A 19,305-nucleotide genomic window follows, 5' to 3' on the forward strand; every position below is an offset into this window, starting at 1 on the left:
GCAACCTGAGCTTCCTACACAGCAGAAATTAACCACAGGCTGATGGCCAGTTTGCCACATTGGCCAATATGATGCACTAACTTAATGCAAAAGGACCCCCGACCCCTTCTATAGTCTACATACTCGACACTACATAGACATACTTTCTATAGGTTAATGTTTGCACTAGAAACTCAGTTTTTATTGCTCTTAAGTGTTTATTTTCTGGGGAACACATTTTGTTTGTCTTTAGCTGTAAGCAATAATCATCAAAATAACAATAAACAAAGGGTTGAAATATATCACTTGTGTACTGAATCTATATAATATATGAGCCATGAAACAATCCTGGCCTTCAGTTTTATTGCACGCCTGTTGTTCTTTATAAAACAGATTGTGGTAGGTCTCAGTCATAGCAGCAGCCTTCTCATGTGGAAAACACATTAAAAAACAAAATCCTTTCAGTGCATACAGCCAGAGTAACTGTCGGTTATAAAAGTGGTGGAGTATTAAACACAAAATGATTATAGAGGTTCAAGAGAACACCACTTTAACTGTCTAATACAGCCTTCGTGTGTAAAGGTTTGTAAAATAGTGTTTACATGAGCCACAATGACATTTCAGAGATTAGCGTTGTTTCATGATAGCAGAAGTCTGCTTTTTATCTCAGACCGACTCTATCTGTTAGACGGTAAACTAATCTGTTTCATCAATATGAAGATGCTAAAAAAGCTATCTGCTACTGGTAAGACATTTAAAGGTCACACATAACCTCTAAGCAGAAATCTGCTTAAAAAACTGAATTCTCTTTAAATGTGGTACTATAAAGGCAGTTCTTTTTTATTTATCTAAATCTGCAGAGCTGGATATCAACAACCTCTACTTAAGGTGAAGAAATATTAGCTGTCTCACAAATATTGTAATGCAAATCTGCAAAAGAAGACAGGCTGTGTACCCTCTACAGCTTTCACGTGGTTTAGGAAATAAACATTTCCTTCACCAAGTTGTAAAGCTTTATGATTCGGATCCAGAGCGTGCGTTAATAAAACAGCGAGGCTCTGTGAGCAGAAACCGGGCCAGTAAACTGTTTGGCATGTAGATATTGAAAGAGAACCAACAGACAGACAGGCAACAAGTTTAACAGAGAAGCAGGAAAGACAGGCGGGACAGAGAGTTTGGTTGTGCAGGTTATGACTTTGTTACAAAAAGAAGGCAATGAAGTAAAAGACATTCCAGAGCAGATGGTTGTACTGCACCATGATGTGGTTTAGGGCTGGATGTTCACTTCAATGAGCTACGGTCATTTGTTGGCAATTTCTCCCCAATGAGAGAACATTCAAAGCTAACGGGTCATGACTTAATCGCAAGAATTGCTTTAAACATTTTGAAAAAAACTCTGTGGTGCTGCATAGTTTCTGCAAATATCAACACAACTGATATAAGATGTATATTAAGGACTAAACACATTTATATATGAGGAAAAACAACATGGAGCACACAGCAGAAATTCCCACTGTTAACTCCAGTGATATATTTTGATTTAAAAGTTTGACCTTGCTTTTGTCTTTAATGTCTCTGCCTTTAACTCACAATCTTTTAATGTGACACCACAAGTGCAACGCATTGTGTCGGCGATCGTGCCACGTCCTGGAGCAATGAGCTCCTGGCTGGTGGCCTGCGGCTTCCATGGGTGTGTCAGGCCGTCCAAGGCTACAAAATAAACTGTTTTCAATCTACTGTAATTTTCGGACTATAAGCCGCGACTTTTTCCCCATTTTTTTGACCTTGTGGCTTATATAACAATGCCACTAGCGTAATACCTAAATCTATGGATTTTAGCATCCATCATGTTGACGTCACATTTGCTTCAACACACAAGTACGGTAGCCACGCGTGGGGGAATGCGGAGGTCCTCCGGAAGCAGACTTCTACCGCGAGTGGTACAAGACAGAACGACAGCGAGAAAGACGGACATTAAACATAAAAAACCTGCGGCTTATAGTCCGGTGCGGCTAATAGTCCGAAAATTACGGTAGCTTTACGAAGCTTAAGGCCAGTGCTATGAGATCAGAGAGCTTGATGTGGAACATACAATTAGAAAGGATCAAGAAATTCTTTGAAATCTGCTTAAACCTAACAAGGCAATCAGTGAAGAGATATCAGTACTTTATTAATATGCTCATGTTTCTTTCTTTTTTTTGGTGAATATGCAAGGAGCCACATTTTTAACTATCTGCAAACCTCTAAACCTTTTCCTCTGTAAAACAGAAAGAAAGGGCACTGCAATAATTAGAGAACAAAGACTGTGCTTTAAAAGCTCATTGCAACGTTTGCAGGCATTAATTGCAGTTGATTCTCCTAACAGTGGCCAAATCAGTTAATAGGTTAAGGAGGCAATTACATTTTCACATAGGGCCAAGTAGGTTTGGACTTTTTGTCCTTTTATACAAAAAAACCTAAACTTCAAAAATGGGTTTCATGATCATTTTGTTCTCTTTGACTGATATATGGACTTGGTTGATGTTCTCAAAAGCACTGAAGAGTGAAAAAACATCAAAAAACAAGAAAAGGATTTAGGAAGGAAGCAAACACTGTTTGACACAATCGTTTACTGGGAAAAAACCACTCCACATATCATCCTGAACAGAGTATCTGTGGGGACGCTTTGTTTCAACAGGAATACTGAAGCAGGTAAGAGAAGATGGATGGAGTTGAATATAGGTTCATCCCGAAAGAAAAACCTGTCAGAGGTTGCAAAACACCTGAGACTAGGCTGGAGGTGTAGCCTGCTGCAGGACATTGGCAATGCACATCCAGCCACAGCTAGAATAGGTTGTATACAAGCGTTGTTCTTTGTTGGTTGTTTACAAACACATTTATCCAGTCTTAGTTTGATCTACCTAGCAAAATCAAAAAAGGACAAGGTGCAAATTTGGTCGAGACATTGATCAAGAAACTTGCAGCTGTAAATTCAACGAGAGATAAAATATCGTTCGAAACATATTGACTGATTACGGCTCAATGCGCAGCTAGGCTTTCAGACCTTTTTACTTGTAAAGGAAATTGAAAACCATGTATCATCTTTCTCTTCATCGCTTTTATGCAATACTTTACAATAGTGCGTCACATAATAAAACCCATTAATATACACTGATGATGATAACATCCGACGTAGCCTCCATCAACACGGTGGCATCCCAACCTGTTATGAATGGCAGAGGCGACGCGTTTCTCAGGTCTAGTGTCACCCTCAGGCAGCAGAGTGCTGAGTCAGTCACCAGTGACAAGGTCTCCTCGCCCCTCTTTCACCCTGAAAGCTGAATTATTCATTAAAGCAAAGGAAAGCACAGGGGATCCTGCTAATTTCTCAATGGGATTGTTGGCTGTCCTCAAAGTACGCTGTGCTACTAAAAGACAAGCTCACAAGACTAGTTTGAAATTATCAAAATACATTTTACACAATCTATTTATGAAATGGACCTCAGCCACCATCCACGCACTCAAAAGGGCTCTCAGTGACTCATTGACTTGTGGCAGAACAGATGGATCTTGTCTTTTTGAACAGATAAAGGCACTAGCTGCTTTCAAGGACACTGAATGGCAGTGTGTGGGAGTCTGATTCAGACCCTTGCAGATTTATTGAGTGCACTCACACCGTCAGATACATCCTGCAGCCGCAGCTCGAGTTGTTTTAAAGGTTGGGGACTCTGCCAGCCGTCATCATCGAAGAGACTGCGTCCGTGTTGGTGTCCTTTCATAAATGGCAGCGAGCCATGCAGAGGTTAACTTAGCATATGACATTCTCTCTAGCAAAGAATCCCAACAAAGAACTAAATCATGTTAAAGTGGGAGTTTTCAGGCTGAGGGAGACACCTGTACTCACACAGCACTGTTTTTAATCTTCATGTGGTTAAAGAGGAGCGGTTTGTACATGAAGGATTTATCTGTATTGTTAAAGCATTAGAAGGCCACACAAACAAACTAATAAGCCCTTTGATACCAATTATAAGCAAATACAAACTCCAAATGTCAATATGATTTAATACACCACAAAACTAAACAACATGGAGCAAAGCAACTGTGCAACACCTGCCTGCTTTAGATTATCAATGAATTATTTAGCAGTTTCTTATCTATTATGTACATCAAATATAACAGACTCAATACGTGACATCCCTGCAGAGGGTTATGTATCGTGCATCAATCAACAAGGTTCAATAACCACAAGGTCAGTGGTATCAAACATCACGTTCCTAGGAGCTTTTTGCAAACAGATATTTCTCACTGTAATGCATAGCTCAGTTGCATTATGACCCATAAAAGTCAGTCTGTTACAGGAAAAGTTTCTGCCCTTCACATAAAGGCCTAAAATAAAAAATATGGCTGGAAGTAAAGTACACCTTGAACAGGACTTTTGTTTCACTACAGACACGTTGTAAAACTTTTATGTGCTTTCCTTGCTTTTTATTCAATTTCATAGTTTATTTTGTTGAAGCTTATTGTGAGTTTGTTCACGTTCTCTTATATACTTCAAAATAATATAACCCCTCTGAAAACGGTAACTGTTTACGATAAGCTTTAAAAAATTAAAAGTATACAATTTATAGTGTCATTTCGTATATTGCACTGAGAATAAATAACAAAAAGGGAATTAAAAAAAAGGTTTTTATATCCTTAGTTTCAACAGGGTCATTGATGCAGTCTTTAAAATGTCCCTGAAGCTCATTTCCTAGTATTATTTCAAAACATTTATCTACAACATCTGCAAAGTTTATCTTTAGGCTGTAGAAACTTTACACCTTAGAGCAGCAGCTATCTCATCGAACAACCTGAATCATTAAGATAAAATGGTAAATGGTGAATCATTTATAGTCCACTTTTCAGGGCTTGTTGACAACTGAAACCACTTTACAGTCCATCATATATGCACTTCTGGAAAAAGCTCTTCATAGGCTCTTTGTGCAATGTTATTACTGCCATATACAGAGTAAGACCTACATTCAGGCCCAGACTTGTAAGTATGCATTATGGCAATGAGTTGAGAGTTGAGAATACAGATATAAGAGCATGACATTGTCTGTGCCAGTTGAAACATCTGATCCATTTTACAGTCACAATAGCTTACACAAGAACCCTGTTTTATGGGACATAAACGTGAAATGTTTTCACCTCATAGGCCACTCTGAACCTAGAGCTTAGACTAGCAGAGAAACATGTGAATCTAATGTTCAGCTTATGTTTTTAGGGTGGGTTTCTTCACTGTTGCATATGCAGAAGCTATAATGAACTTTAAGTCACTTTCACTCATTAGTGATGTATTGCAAGGTTATGGGCTCAACAATTGGGGAGCGATAAACAACAGCAACTGGTCATTTCCACCAAGCTGAAACCAAACCCGCTTGATTCGATAGCTTTAAGGAATTTGATAGGATTTGAAACTGGAATGCCATTTTCACATTTTCAATGCAGTTTTTTACAGGCAAGGGCTGTGTCCAAACATCTGCCCTAACCCCTCAATCACTACACTATATAGTGGACTTAATAGTACACATAGTTAACTGACTGTTCAGATGGATGATCACTACTTTTTGCTCCCTGTTGTAAGGTGACTGTGGCTCACCGTACGGGGCTCCTATCTTTGTTCTCATTCGCCCCCTAAACAAATCCCATTATTCTTTGCAAGGAGAACTCTTACAAATATAAATATATATCTGCTCGTCTAGTGATACTGCTTTTCAAGTTGCATTGTGGGAACTTTTGAGTCCACCAGTTTTTCATCCACTAGACATTCGAAAGGAAGATGAATGGACCGAATCATTTGCTTTCATTATCAATGCAAAAGGATTGCCTGCATTTTTTGCTTTGTTATGAGAGGTTGTCAAAAAATAAAATAAAAAATTTGGAAAGGCATTTCCAGGGAAGGCGTGCTAAATATACAGCTGACCAGCAAGTTGGGAGTGAGAGGAAAAAGTGTGATTGCAGAACTTCTGAAAAAATTAGAGGAGTGCAAAGATAGATTTAAGAAGTGGATTGCATCTCCAAATGCACTACTGCTGCGAGTTTGGTTGCAAGGATGGAAAAGCGTTCATAGATCAAACAGGTAGCGCTCTGATGCAAGTATTTGAATTGGTTTACATTTTTTCGCTGGTGGCTGAGAATGTGGTCAGAGAGCGCTGCTCTGATGGATGTCAGTTCCCGCTTGGTTCCTCATGACTCAATCAATTCCTCCCAACAGAAACACGTCCACCATAGAAAGATTTCTTTATCCTGTTTCTATAATTCATCAATGCAACAAAACTGAAATCGAACAGTGAGATCGTTCACTGCTCCTCCCTCACTTCATGCTGCTATGTGACATTTGCTCCAGGATAAACATTTAATCATGAATGATTATTATATATTTAAGTCCACATAGTCCTTTTCTATACAGGGATAATACATTGTGGATTTTTTTTGTCCAATATGGCTCTTTGAGCAGTTTGGGTTGCTGACCCCTGCTCTAAAAGGAAAGTTCCTTCAAACAATGCATTTGTTTTTGTCTAACTGACTAAAGAAAGTTGCATTTAAGTAATTTTTTCTTGTTGTGCTCATCATTTCATTAGAGTTCATATATTCTAGCAGCGGCTTATTATTTTACCCAGATGAGCCGCTTAAGCCCCCAAACACCAGACGTCATTAAGGATCTTCTAATAAATATTGTTTGTGGTTTAATTAAAATACTAATTCTTTTGACAACTGTACAAGAAAGCTGTTCTTAATTGAAAGCACAATATTTTTTTGAAGTTGTTTTGTTTGCTTTTCTTTTACACTTTTGAAAGACAGACTATTAGATGGTGTATGTTGACAGTTATGAAAGCTGCAATCCAAAACTCATTGGTGTGTGAATACATTTCTTTTTTTTTCTCTTCAGATGTCATTGTACTAAAATACTGTATTAAGCAAATTTGTTCATGTGAAAAATATTTGTTAAGCTGAGTAAAGGTTTATGTGCTTACTTACAGCTATTTAATATAAAATAAGCTAATCTACATGCTGTTTCAATAAACCTTCATGTGATCATAGTTATTTTTTTCATTTTGTGTATATTATACAGTGATTTTACTAAATATAGCTGCTATTTGTGTTAAACTGCATTGATCTGAGTGCTACAATCTGCTATATACAGTATGCTGCTTTTTGGGTTTCTTGGTTAGTTCCACATGCAGCATATTTCTCTGTCACTTCTTTTTGCTTTCAATATGATTTTTTATGAGCAAAGCTGTCATCGGCAAAAAATCTACAGATGACATATTTTCTGCAGTCCTCCACTAAGGACACACCCAGATAGATGCTGAATTGCAATCAAACGCATTCACCTGCAGCCACGCTTCGTCACAGCAACAGATGGACGGCCTTGAGGCAGAGCCTGGGAGACTTGCATTAGGGCAGAGCTGCCGGTTGATCGCTAAGATCAGGTGCGCTCCTACACAAAGGCACCTTCTGCTCTTTTCAAGTATGGTGGTTTGCTACCCTCAGGACAAATGGGGACCCAAAACAACAGTGGCATCTGTGGCAGGTAATGATCCCCTCACCAAAAATCTGGATAATGACATATCCCAACCATTTGTTGCAGTTAAAATCACTGTTGCTCATTCAAAGCTCCACGTGTGTCCTGCAGCAACATGTGCCGGGGCTGCGTGAGCGGGCCGGTAGAGCTGCAGCCATACATCAGCAGTCAGACGGTGTTGGAGAGGAGCCAGTGAGAGCAAAGCCGGATGAAATGGTTTCTGCTTTTATCTTCCACGTCCATAAATTTGGTGCTGCACACGTTGCATGAGGTCAGAGGTTGATTAGAGCACACAGCATCTAATAAATTACATTACTTTTTGCTGCAAATGCTGATGATTTTCTAAATCAATGCTATAATGGCTGAGGTACAACATTTCAAAAGACATTTTCTATTGAAATTGAATCAGACATAAATGTTTTTTGCTAATTGCCTACATAAACATACGTTTGTATATTGCAATTGCATGGTCAATGGCCTGGCACTTTTTTAACTCAGGAGAATTCACTAAAGTGCTTAACACTACATTCACATTCACACACACACTGATGCTGGTAAGCTACATTGTAGCCACAGCTGCCTTGGGGCTAACTGACAGAAGCGAGGCTGCGGTAAACAGGCACCCAGCCCTCTGACCACCATCAGCAGGCAATACGGGTGAAGCGTCTTGCCCAAAGACACAACAACACTGAAACCCTCTAGTTGCAGCTAATATTGGTTAACACTATAGTAAAACTTTTACTACTATAGTAAAAAAAATATCTATCTTTTTTTGCCCTTTATTGTTTTCTGTGTATCAGCTTTCTAAATATATCCAAAAACTCAATCTTTTGTTATGTTTTAAGTGATTTAAATAATTTGAATACATCAAATTGTAGTGCCCTTTAAAATGATTAAAATCAAACCAGAAAGTAAAAATGTATTTTAATTGGAATTGATTTGATAGATCAATGCATAATCACTAGTGTGGAGCCGATGCCACTTTTTTGCCCCGATAGGGATACAGGATATAATGAGAAAGAGTATAATATTAAGTTATGTGCAAATATATTTTGTTTTAGTGACTAAAATAAATAATTAATACAAATAAAAAGCAATGGATTAATAAACTTCTTCAAATGCATTTTGTTACATAAAACACTTGTAAACTATTTCTCACAGTATATATTATAAGATTGAACAGGGATTCTGCCTCCATTGGCAATATCTACCATTTACTGTATCTTACCTTGACATCCATGTTGTGATAGTTTCAGCAGTTTAAATTAACATAAAAAAAAAGACTTTATAGAAAAAACATAACTGAATTTGGTAAAATGTCTGTGTCCCAGTAGGCAGAATAGCAAAAAAAAAAAAAAAAAGTATTCAAGTACAGTAAGAGTAGAAATGTAAAACATTTACAGTACATTTTTCTCAAAAATAGTTGAGTGAATGTAATCAGTTATAGCCCACTTCTGCTAGTCAATGAAAGGATGATTCAGAGTAAAGCCCTAAGACCATTTTTAACTATGGAGGAGATGTAGAAATCCCCAGCGTCCATGGAATAATCAATCCACACGACAGCCATTAAAACGATAGTTCAGGTTTTTGAATATCAAGTTGTGTGAAATGTTCACCATGTGTAGCTGAGATGCAATAGTGTCCATATCATCACCAAGCCTCCTGCTTTAAGAAACTGCTGGCAATGTAACCAGAGAAATAGTAGTTTTGGTATTGTAAGGAGGGGCGTAAATTATCAAGTTTTTAAGTTTGAAGAATTATGCATGTGTTCAGCTAGACTATTTCAACAATTCCAGTGCTATATAACACCTTGATATCAATATGGATCATTATTTAGCTGCATAGTTGAGGAAGACAGTCTCTGAGAACAGAAATAAACTAAGAGGGAAATATCAGCTGTGCTGCTGCCATCAACACCTTTGTTTATAGATGTTGGAGATCGGCCTGTTTTTCAGTTTAGCCCTGTTTCTCTGACTGTTACTAACTCGATGTGCTCTCATTCATCCTCTGACATGGGAGCTGGCTTGGACCTCATCTGCCCGGCTGTATGTTTCCTGGACAGGGCCACCTGTGGAGCTGGTTGACAGTTGCCTTTTGTATCTCTGCTTCTTTTTCTATGTCTGCTTCTGTCTCCTTGAAACCCCAGTCGGCCTCAGCAGATGGTCGCTCACACTGAGCCTGGTTCTGCTGGAGGTTTCTTCCTGTTAAAAGGGAGTTTTTCCTCTCCACTGTCGCTATGAGCAAGCTTGGTGTGAGGGATTGCCTTTTAGACAATGAGTCAGTTAAATCAACTGCTTTTCTTTGATAGAAAAATATGAATCAATCTGACTGTATGATCTGGTTGAATTAAAGTGCCTTGAGATTATATGTGTTGTGAATTGGAGCTATATAAATAAGCTGAATTCAATTTTGGTTTATCACATAACATTCTTATGAAATACCTTTTAGTTTGTGGCTGTTGAATGAAAAAAAATGAAAGGTCAGGGAGGATGGGTCAATAAAGTCAAACTTTTGCAGGAAACAAAACTTGTAAGTTTGTTTTACAAAACAAAAACAAAAAAAAGTTTTTTAGTTTTTAAAAAAACTTTTTAAATACTAAAAAATGTGTTTTTAAAAAGTTTATGTGCAGGGAAAACAATTAATATGATGATGGAATGTACATCAGAGAGTGAAAGAGTAAGGCCCTTTTGTGTAGTACAGGAGTCCTAGGTTTGAATCCCATGCTTTATGGCATCTGATGTAAAAACTTTTTCATGACTGTGTGCAAGCTGTAATGACTTGCTATGAAAATCTCTGAATAAGGAGCTAAACAGACACATTTGTTATTTACACTAATGAAATAAACTCTGTGAGGAGGTTATACTGCTATCATTATTGGCCTACCTTAGTCTGAGGAGAATAACTCTTATTTTCTATCCACTTCATTGTTTTTGTATTTATTGAGCTGTTGTAGGTCAATAGTTTTATCTATATTTTTTCTTTACTTTTTCTAGATATAATGTATTTTTATTAGCAGAGTAGTGATTGATAATGAACAAAAATCAGACGATAGCATAGCTACAATTTTTTATATTTTTCAATATGAAATTTTCTTGTTTTCTCTTTTTATATTTTGCACAAAATATTAAAAAGAGGTCAGTAACCTTCATGGTAGAGATCATAGCTAAAGTGGACACAATGTTGGGAGCAAAAACTCATCACATTGGTTTACATAAAAGAAGTCAATATCAACTAATTACCTATTGGCTTTTAAAGAGCAGTCCCATTAATGGGAAATGTTTCAACAATTTCAATTAGTTATTTCAATTTAAGGCCGAAGGGTAACTCAATTTAGGGCTAAAGGTAACACTTGAAAAGCAATTGATACGAATCCTGCCTATGATGAGATGTAAGGATAAATAATGTATGATTTTAGTCAGATATTTGGGAACCTGCTTGATGTATTTGTACTTGGACTTCAGCTTGATTGATACGTTAAGCCACATAGGACTAAGACCTCTGATTCTAACTCAGTTTTTTTTTTTTAGAAGAGTGATTCTGGCTCTATTTTTGTCGAAACCAACCTGTTTCTCTTGGAGTGTTTGTAGCATCAGTGTCAGTCTGGAACTGGATGATGGTTCAATAGTAATCACATTGCTCCTAAAGGAGAACACATGGGGCAGACTAGACATCACCACACACACACACTCTGAACGACCTGTTCGGTAAAAGCTCGGCTGACATGTTGAAATACAATCTCCACCTGGCTGTGAATGATCCCATGTCATGTTTCCCCACAGTGCCCCACCGCTGGGGCCTGGACCATCTCCCCACTACCTCTGGATTCAAACATCAACCATTAGGGTCTCCCCTTGATCCGCTCTCCTCTGCTTTTGCTTTAGTAAACACGATAATAGCAGCACTGTGTTCGTGTGGGTTCTGTGTTAACACTGTGGCTGTCAAAGGCCATCATGCCCCTTCAAAGGATGATGGCTCTCTAAAGTGGGCTCTCTCAGTGGCAGCCATTTTCCACTTCACTGGCCCCACACACCAAGGGGGACTGGTAGCCCCTAGCAGCTGGGCGACACTGGTCACTGGGGGTTGGGAGAAGAAGATGAATGGCTTGATAAAAGGGGAGGGAGCTAATGGCAAGATAAGATGGCTATCTACTCGCATCAGAGGTTTTGTTTAATATTTTGTTTGAAAATATACCCCTCACTCCACAAAATGCCTCTGATACTATCTGGGTGTAGGTACTTTATCCAACTCTTGTTTGTATGTTGATCAAATGGAGGAAATGTTGCCATAAAAACACAGCGGCTGCAGCGGCCTTTATGTTTATATTTGTATCCAGCTTTTCGTCTGTCTGTCCGTCCCTGGATTCATACTAGTATTTGCTGTTCCATATGTCAATACGTCTATGTATCCACCACCCATCCACAGTGTTGTAGTACTCGAGATCGGTCTTGGTCTCGAGATCATTTTTTGATGGTCTCAGTCTCGTCTCGGACTTGACCGCATTTGGTCTCGGTTTTGTCTCGGTCTTGGGCGCTGAGGACTCGGCATTTAATTTCAAGACCGGTCAAGACCACAACTGTGGAAATAACGCTAATCATCAGAATATTATCAGTTTCTTTAAGATCCTTCTTTTTATTGGATGCTTGGATTCAAACCCAAGCAATAACCTGTCTCATTGGTAAATGCAGTGAAGGAGATCAATCTATTTTTTCAACAAATTATCTGTCTGATAACATATTTCACAACTTGGTGACAGATATAGATTTATTTAAGAAAAGTTATATAATATAGCTTTAATCTGTATATGAGAGAGAAACAAGAGAAATTATTGGCTTTTTTTCAGTTTTACACATTTTACAGAATTTTGCACATTGTTTTGAAATAGCACATTTAAAAACAACATAAATGTATGTACTGTTCATGAACGGCAGAGAAAACACAATTTTGATCGACTTTGATTAATTGTTTGAAATTCTGTGATTACTACACAGAAGTACTAAATAAGGATGTTAATGTTTAGTCCAGTTCTGTGTGTTAAATATCTAGGTGTTTTTATGTGAATGTGGGCCTTTTAGATACATTTTTGTGATTTTGATCATGTTTCACATTTTATTGTCACATACTGGCGCTGGTCTTGGTCTTGACTCGGTCTCGGACCCTAAAATTCTTGGTCTTGTCTCGGTCTCGATACACTCTGGTCTTGGTCTTGTCTCGGTCTCGGGTTAGGTGGTCTTGACCACAATACTGCCCATCCATCTGAATGATCAGATATATCTGCCATCAATATTTCCATTTATCAGTCAAACTTAAAAAAAAAAAAGGACAAAGAATCTAACTCTGAAAAATTCAGGGATTTTGACTTGAAAGATGTGCTGGAACCCTGAACAAAGCATGGGTTGGAACACCAGCTGAAATCTTATCTCTTGTAGAATTCTTGCAAATCTTTTGAGCCCCTCGATCAGTTGCATAGAGCCAGAGTCTCCCCAGCAGCTGGAAACCAAAGCCCACTGAGCTGCAAATATGTTTGCTCGGCCATCTGGGCTTTGTGTCAACACCCTGGGTCCAGTGAGGTCTCTGACGAGACAGAGGGAGCAGGAAGCATTTTCATAAATCACTTCCTGACACCAAATCAAGGTTACGCGGTTGGCAGCCTGCTGCTTGTGGATTGTGCTAGCTCTGGCAAAACAGACAGAGCTCTTCTGGGAGTTAAGAAGCTCTATTGCTATTTACGGCTAAAAAAATGAGGATGACGTTACCGTAAACTCTGATGATGGAAATGTATTGACAGAAATGTGTTATATAATAACAGTATAACACGCTTATCTAAAATGTGCATCCCAACAACCTTGCTTTTGCTCCCCACCCTAAAGCACTGGCTCTGTACCCATGGTGTTGAAGTAATAATTAGCTCACTGCAGCAGGGTAACAAGTTTGCTCCTGCTCCTGCTGAGCAGCTCTGTAATTGGTCCCCTCATGTGGCACAGTCGGGCCCCAGAACAAAGGGTTCCCAGAGGGGGAATCTACACTGACCCATGCTGAACCCACCACAACAATGACAGGCAGGAAGCATTTACATATGCTGACAGACTTGTCTCTTCCTAGGGTGGAGTGCTAGGCACTTCATTAAAGCAACATCAATACCTGCTGATAGAAAACGAGGCGAGGGCCTGTGCGCATCACTGTCTGCTCTGAGGCGCTGTAGTGAAATGACATGGGGCTGTCACATCTAATTTCAAATAAATGGACGACGTTTATTAAAGCGAGTGTGTGTGGAAATTCATGGGAGAGAGGCGTTGAGATGCTGTCTGAGCCGAGCCTGTCTGCATGCATCAGCAATCGGTTTACCCACAAGCTGTTCACCTGCCCATCAGCAGCCAGAATCTGCCGGCCTCCGGCACGCCCAAACACATTTCCACACTCCCTCAGTGTTTCAGACTGCAGCTACACAATGTCCTTCACAAGAAAACAGACAATTCTCAAGTTATTGGTAAAAAATGCAATGATGATTTAAATTTTGATCAATGCTTTTCGCATGTTTCTTTATTTATCACAAAATACCAGCTTTTCACTTTGAGCATAACATTGGTAACTACGGTCTGCAGACTTAGCTTTAAAACTGTACCTGAGTAAATATGCAAAATGCTATTTTTACATCATGCAAGAAACTTCTCATTCCATTCCTAGGTCTGATGGCTGTCTGGCTTTCAGAATCAAGAAATCACCTAATCAGATCGTGTCTGAAAATACTTCATTCATACCAAAAGGGAAATTCAGTTTCAGTACATTGGGAATGCTGAATAACTAAAAAATTCATGAAGAATCATCATTAACAAATCATATTAGCCAGAAACAAATTTAAGACTTCAGGGTGCTTCAACAACTTATCCAGGGGCTGATGAAGGAACCCAGGGCTACATCTCAAGCACTGCAGGCTTACATATATGAGTACAGGTCAGAGATCTTGTGACATCTTAACATAGGCGGATCTACTGGGGTGGCATAGGGTGGCAACTGCCACCCTAAATGACAGCCTTGCCACCCCAGCTGCCACCCCAGTTGGCGGTAGGGGTGGCGAGGCTTATAAATTATGGATCATTTGAGAATTACGACCGCTAATTTCTAATGTCGGACTGCAGTGAATGCAGCACGAGATGACGCGAGAGCGACTCTAGACTGATTGTTTTGAAAACCGAATGAGGCAAAGCGAGGGAGCCAGGGGTGATGGGGAGAGGAGAAACGGGATGAAACAGGTAAAAACTGATTAACTATCTATAGAGAAATGAAATCATAATGAAAGCACAATGTTGCTAGCATAGCTGCAATGCTGATTTTGAGATGATAAAAATCAGGTTGCAGAACGTTATTTCTCTAACTATGATGTTAGTTAGGCCTGATGTCTCAGCCTCATAAAGACATATTTGCGGTCAACTATGACAGAAAAGAGACTATCAACTTTGGTTGTACTCAAATCAAAACGCACAAAGGCATTGGATCTAAATAAAGTTGTGAAGCGTTTTGCTGAGCAACATGGAAATCACTGCATTCAGCTGTTATAGTCATGTTAACTTTATGTTCTGCTCTCTGGTGAACCTTTACAGAGCTGCTACATTTTGCTTTGGCACCTGAGAAAATCTGATATTTCCTTTAATAAAACCAAAAGTGTTAAAAGTAAAGTTAAAAATGTGATACTGGTGTAAATCCTGCTTAATATGAAGCAGCGTTGTTGTTTCTTTTTTTGTATATATAATATGAAACTATCCAGAAATGACCCGTATGAACCTACTCACAAGCAAAATGTATTTTTATGTTGCTTCTTTTCAGATTTGTGGAGATTTTGATGTAACATACAGAACCCGCCTTTTTGTTGATTTGTTGATACAGCAGTATGGAGGACCAACTCTGCCATATTTAAAAATAAATACAGAAATAAATAAATGCTCAATAAATAAATAAGCATATCATTAATTACCACCAAAAATACAAACAACAAATAAATGTAAGTAGAAATTAAATTATACAGCTAGTCATAAAGGTATATAACTGTTTTTATTGGCTTCTTTATTTCTTTGCCTTTTTAATATTTACCTCATTTATTTTTTTGTCATTTATTATCTTCAACTTCATTTTTTAATTACTTATATTTTTAAGTATTTATTTATGTGCATGTTATCATATTTTTGTCTGTTTTATTCTTCCTTTGTATTTTTTTACCCTAGTTATTTCTTCGCCGCTATTTATTTCTGCCTGCCCTTTTAACATTTCTGCCTGCCATTATAATATAATTTCTAATTACATTTATTTGTTGATTGTATTTTTGGTGGCAATTAATTGTATGCTTATTTATTTATTGAGCATTTATTTATTTCTGTATTTATTTTTAAAGATGGCGGAGTTGGTCCTCCATATACAGCTCTATCTACAGCAGATCTACATGCATGAAATGTCCCTTTCATGTTGCCTTAACTGCTGTATGTCAAGTTACTGAGGAACAAATGGGGTAAATGTGTGTTCAGAGTAAACAATACATAGATGTCCAGTACCTTGTTCGGGTGCCTTGATCCATTTATTTCTACTGTGTAGTTCTGCTCACTTTATTCCAGCTCAGTCCATAGATCTCTGATGGGTAACTTTTTCTTTCTATAGTTTCTTCTTGTGCAAATGCTGCAAAGCTGCCTCTCTGACAGTCAGTCTCACACATCTGCGACTCAGCACCTGTGTCTTACCTTAATACCTTTCCTGTGATAATGCCCCTCTAGAAGTAGTGTTATCATTCTTCTATCTCCTATTAAGTGAGATCACATTGTATAATGTATTATTAATATGAACTGTTTCACATGAAACACTAGTACTCTACATACTATTCTCACCAAACTGTGATAACTGTGATTAAATTCAGTGTAAACAAATGCCATATGTTCCCACCCCTAAAAAATTCCTGCCCCCCTCTTGCCACCCCATAAATATTTTTCTAGATCCGCCCCTGCATCTTAATGAGATAGAAACAAATTAATTAGTTTCGTCTGCAAAGTTCTAAGACTAAAACTGCAGCTGAGTAAAAATAACAGCAAGAACATCTATCAACCAAAAAAATAATGATGGATTTTGTAAAGTTTTACTTTATGTAAATATGGCATTATTGATTACATTTACATAAAAAAGTATATTATATACACATATATAGAGGCCCCTGAGACAATCCAGCACATAACTGCAGGATGCAAGACACTGGCAGGGAAAGCTTACATGGAGCGCCATAACCAAGTAGATGGAATAGTGTACAGGAACATCTGTGCAGAGTATGGTTGGAAACCCGAAGGTCAAAGTGGGAAACAGGCTGAGAATGACCGAGCCAAGATCCTGTGGGACTTCCAGATACAGACGGACCGAATGCTAATGGCAAACCAACCGGACATTGTGGTGGTGAACAAAAAGCAGAGGAAAGTCGTTGTGGTTGACATAGCAATACCAAATGACTGCAGCATCAGGAAAAAAGAACATGAAAAACTACAGAAATACCAGGGGCTCAGAGAAGAGCTGGAGAAATCTGGGAGGTGAAGGCATCAGTGGCACCTGTGGTCATTGGGGCCGTCGGGGCAGTGACCCCCAAACTGGAGGAGTGGTTACAGCAGAAATACATCAGACATCTCGGTCAACAGGAGAGCAGCTCTAGGAACAGAAAAGATACTGAGTAGAACCCTCAAGCTCCCAGGCCTCTGGTAGAGGAAAAAGGGGGGAAGACCCCCCGCGATGGGTGAGGTGGAGTTTAGTCTACATATATACATATATATATATATATATATATATATATATATATATATATATATATATATATATATATATATATATATATATATATATATATATATATATATATATATATATATATATATATATATATATATATATATATATCACAATAGTCAAACATTCGGATGGTAATTTCCAGGAACTATATCATGCTCCTGGGCCAGAAGAAGGAACATGACCAGTTGAGAATTACACTAAGTGATTTACAACTTTATAATCCTTTTAGCGTTTTGGCAAATTATTGTCTTTAGGTAAAAGCTGTGATCTGCTTGACACGAGGTCGCTCTGGTGGTGGCTTTTTATTTTAAATATGCATTTGTTTCTACAGTAATTCCTCCACAGTGATGCAAAAGACTCACTACCAGTTATACAGTCTATGCTAGTCTAAACCACTGGGCCTGGTTGATGTGGAAAGCTTTTAAGAACGGCTTTTGTTATGAGTCGTTACATTTTTTAAACCTTGTTGCTTTATTATGTAAAATATTTGAGCAGGTTAAGATACTGTTTTGCAAATATGAAACCCGCCTGACCAATAATATCACTAAAGTGAAGAATCCCTTAACAATTTAGATAGGCAAGCAATCCTTTGCCATTAAACTCCCCCAGGTGGAATGCGTTAAATGCAGAGTTGAATTTCTCCAATGTGAGATCAATAAAGTTCAATTATTTTTACTGCACACATTTACAATGTTATAATGATTAAGACTGGAAATACTGTTTAGCTCTATTTAAAAAAAAAATATTCACCCTTTCTTTTTGGCTGTGCTTACAAATGCTGTAATGTGATGGCAGACTCTGTGAACTGATGCGCTGTGTCTCAGAAGAAGCATCATGCAAAGTCACGCATAGATGACACATCTGTCTATTCAACAGCCATGCTGCAGGAGTGCAGGTGGGTTCCTCTGTTCATTGCATCACTCGGCTGCAAATTTATTCCCTTATCCAGTTAGAGGAAGGATAAATCCTTCTTCCATTCGACATGCTACTCTTTTAGCTGAGAGGCACTGTGGTTGGATGGAGAAGGATGGAGAGAGTGGGGGACTGAGGGGGGAGCTTTGTTTGTGTTGAGGGCTGGGGGACTCTTAGGGAGGTGTCGACCTGAGCAGATGGACTTCTCAGTGGCGTAGTAAGTGGAGTTTTCACATGGCAGAGGAGACTGCAGGATCTCACAGGACCAGGACCCGGCATCCAGGTGGCCACGGCCCCTCCTGACCAGCTGGAGCAGCGATGGGACCATCTGACACTCCAAGGGAAATGATACACTTTTCTTTCCCTGCTTTGTTATTTCCACACACACAAAGGCTCAGAGCCAATCAAGGAGTTTAGTTAATCAAGCGTAAAGAAAATCCCTTTGATTGCACACAAGCATCCAAGGTCATGGTCACTGAGGAGAAGCAGGTCTTATAAACACTCTTAAGGTGATCAGATGGTTTATTTGAGGGTTTATTTTAAAACCAAACTGATAGATCTATGTCAATTGATTAAGATTTCTTTCCAGCCGTGTCTGCAAGCTTGCATCAGCAGCCGTGTGCAGTGATTTCTGCTCGATTTAAACACGCTGCAATGCGGATTCAGCAAATCCAAGTGAGAAAGTCCCATCTGTGCTTCTCCTCCACTGATCTCGGGCCCTGAAGGCTGCAGAGGGCTAATTGTGGCCCTGTTTTGCCTTCCGAATCTTTTTGTTTTTACTCTGTGTCGGGGTCAGTAAAGCTCCCAAGTGACCAGCAGCAGGAGCAACAGCCATCGGCCCCCGCTGAGCGTCAGTAATTAGAGCCCTCTACTCCAACCCCCCTCATGCTCCCCCACAGACCTTCGGACAGGGAACCTCTCCCTTTCCTCTGAAGGGAAGGGACGGAGAACAGCTGCTGAGAGGAAACCACCCTTTGGTCCCAATGGTTGACCCTCCAACCTCCCTGAAGGGATGGCAGCACCATCTTTCAGATGTTTCACTGAATAATTCCTCTAGCTTTTGAATT

The sequence above is a fragment of the Cyprinodon tularosa genome, unplaced genomic scaffold (genome assembly GCF_016077235.1).
Source record: "Cyprinodon tularosa strain WSP-4 unplaced genomic scaffold, ASM1607723v1 ctg66, whole genome shotgun sequence".
Taxonomy (NCBI): Eukaryota; Metazoa; Chordata; class Actinopteri; order Cyprinodontiformes; family Cyprinodontidae; genus Cyprinodon; species Cyprinodon tularosa.